This window comes from Pteropus medius, unplaced genomic scaffold (genome assembly GCF_902729225.1).
Source record: "Pteropus medius unplaced genomic scaffold, Ma_sr-lr_union100, whole genome shotgun sequence".
NCBI lineage: Eukaryota > Metazoa > Chordata > Mammalia > Chiroptera > Pteropodidae > Pteropus > Pteropus medius.
This window is the reverse complement of record NW_024352786.1, coordinates 15,850,464-15,853,626: the sequence shown is the minus strand read 5'-3', so window position 1 is coordinate 15,853,626 and position 3,163 is coordinate 15,850,464. Positions and strand designations below refer to the sequence as shown.

Sequence of the window (3,163 nt, the reverse complement as noted above, 5' to 3'; positions counted from 1 at the left end):
GGCAGCAAATATCCAAAGAAATGTTTATATTTTTTGTGTGTGTTGTTGAAATGAAATATTCATTTTTATGTAATGGTCCAGTCAACTGGGTAATGCTATGAGACGTACACTTAGCAAAAGTATTGAACAGTGACTCATTTGCATTAAAAGATGATAAAAGTTGTCTGGTGTAGTAATGGATAGTTCATTAGATTAGTAATGGAACTGTGGTCCATTCTCCCTTAGGTTACCAATCAAAATCCATCACTATGCTTTAGACTTGAAAGCAACTCTCTTTCTGATGAGGTTAATCGTTTAGTCCTGTCTGAGCATAAAGAACTTCCTTTGTAAAAGACTAAAATGCAGTGGGGGAATAAGATTAAAAACACTAGGCTTGGAGTCAGGAAACCACTTCTATTGCTAGTGGGATACTGATTAGCTGAAAAAAAAAAAACAGAGAAATCAAAACTCTCTTGCCTCTATGTTGTCAAAAGTAGAATTCAAAGGGTAGATTAAATCTCTTATGCCCCTGTTAGATTTAATATTCTGTGACTAATTGGGAAGATAAATTTCTAAGCATACATGTATAGAATGAAAAATAAAACATCTAATCCACTGTGAATAAAATGTAAATTTTACATGAGATATTTTCTATTTCTGGCACTTGGTAAAGCTGTTCCCTTTGTATTTCTAGACCATGTAGTTATAGGGTACAAAAAAAAGTTTGGTTCTTTGTCCTAATTCTTCTGACCTTATGTAAGAAACTTATTTCTCCCCTGCTCAGTGTCCTGTACTGTAAGGTGGACATCATTGTGTAGCTTTCTCTATGGCACAAGTTTCTGGTGAAAACCAACTAAGTAATGCAAAAGGAAAGTTATTTTGTAATCTAAAATTCTCTATTAGTATTAGAATCCTTTCTGTGCATAATACTTTCATAGATCAGCTAATGCAGAGCTTCAAAGTCAAAGTCATACTCAAAAGGTTTTTAAGAATTTTCTCTGCAAAAGCCAACATATGAAGGTAGACTGTTACAAATAGTCCTCAAACACTTTTGGCTGACAGGGGTGTAGGAAAAGGGATGTGGGGGGAAATTGCTAGTGGAATGATGTGAACATTTTATAATTCGACCTTTTACAACATAAAAATATAGTGAAATAGCAAGACACAAAATTAAAAAAAAATAGCACCTGTGAGTAACATACACACATATGTATGTATATAAGTGTGTATGTGTATGTATGTATATATAGAGAGAGATAGATAGATAGATATATAGAAAAATAGAAAGAGTTTCAGACATATATACACACATATAAACATTTGATTTTTTTTCAGATTTGCAAATATTAGAAACAAAACAAATGCTCACCAATATGAAAATAGTTGACCACATAATGGCATGTAAGAATTTTGAATATTATGTAGCAATTAATAAATGATTTAAACTGTATCAGTCAGTTATACTTGTGTGGGGTGGGGCAAGAGGGAGTCATTCACTAATAATTGGGGTTTTTTGTTAGGAAAAAAGATGCAGAAAGAAACCGTCAAAGAAACGATTTTTTAAAAAATATGTATAGGTATATATGTGCAGGAGGCATACTGGGAAATCCTAGAGGGATAAAACAAAGTGATAAAGTGATGTGGGGACCAATTTTAATGATACATGACTAAACTTTAAAAAAAAAAAATGAAACACAATCAAATGGGAGGATATAGCCCCATCAGTCAGATAGGGTTATGAGAGGTAAGTCTAAGTATTCTGTCAAGGACCATTCCAGTCCAGGTTGAAGGCAATGAGGTATCTGATTGATAGATGAGAGGTACAGATTATTTTCATGATAGTTATAAAAAAATTAAAAGATGGGTTACAGAGTAGTTTTTAGTTCGTAAGATTCTCACCCTGGAATTATTAAATGGGTCAGGTTTCCCATTCTGTGAACTGAAGTTTAGGGTTGAGCTTTATATGCTGGTATTAAAATATTGCCTTTTAACATAAGCTCAAAATTTTGTATCCAAATCCCACAAACATATCTTGATTTTTTTAAAAAAATGATTCTTTCTAAGAAGTTTTGTGATTCAATGAGTACAAGCAAATCTACTTTTTCCAGAATGCAAGTTGAGCTTCAGATAGTGAATTCATTTATACTTAAGATTAGGTTGGCTCTCTAGTTGATTGCACTTTTTGTAAATGTTTAAAATTTTTTATTAAGCAGAAAACTCTATTCTTTAAATTCTCCTAGAGAAAAACAGTTGATGAACAATTACTAAATGTGAGATAGGTAGCCATGCTTCATTTGCAATTATTCTCTGATATATAAAATAATATTTTCAGGAAATTTATAATTTTTATGAAATTAAAATTTATAATCTTTATAAAATTAAATGATATGATCAGTTTATTTTAGTAGTTTAAAGATCTTACTTCAGAAATATGGAGACTTATGTTCAAATTCTATCCCTATTATTTACAATTTATGTTACTTTGGGTAATACTCTTGATTTCTTCAAATCTGAGTTTTCTCACTAAAAATGGTGACATTAAAGGACTATTATATGTGATTTAATAAATAAAATAGTAAACATTATTATTACTGTGTTTTCCTAAGGGGCTCATTTCATATATTTAAGGAATGTAAAAATAGTTTAATTTGGGACACATGTGTAAAAAATGTTTTAGACCTAAGACACTGTGGTAATATGAAGGAAAGAGGGATTTGGGAGAAAATTTAGTCAAAGAAATTCTGTATGCATATTATATGGGGTAAGGCTTAAGTAGTCACTGATATATGCCTCAGTTTTTCATCTTTAAAATTGAAATTATCTACGGCCATGCTACCCTGAACAAGCCCAATCCCATCTGATCTTGGAAGCTAAGCAAGGTCGGGCCTGGTTACTACTTGGATGGGAGACCATCTAGGAAGACCGGGTACTGTAGGTGTAAAAAAATAAAAACAAAAATAAAAATAAGAATAAGGGATTGTAAGCTGACAAGGCCCTTGCAGTCTGTGAGGTCAACCAAGGGGTTGCCTTGCCTAAAAAATAAATAAATAAAATAAAATAAATTAAAAAATAAGTAAAATAAAAATAAAATTGAGATGACTTGGAGAGTCTTCATTATCAGGTTTAACTTGAGAATCAAATAACATAAAATATGTTAAAGGATTTTTTAAATTGTAAAGTAGTT

At 31.3% G+C, this 3,163-nt stretch overlaps 1 pseudogene; it reads left to right on the top strand.

Annotated features, from left to right (window-relative positions):
- The first annotated feature begins 2,798 nt into the window (after window positions 1–2,798).
- Window positions 2,799–2,917, top strand: LOC120591407 (uncharacterized; annotated as a pseudogene).
- The last annotated feature ends 246 nt before the right edge of the window (window positions 2,918–3,163 follow it).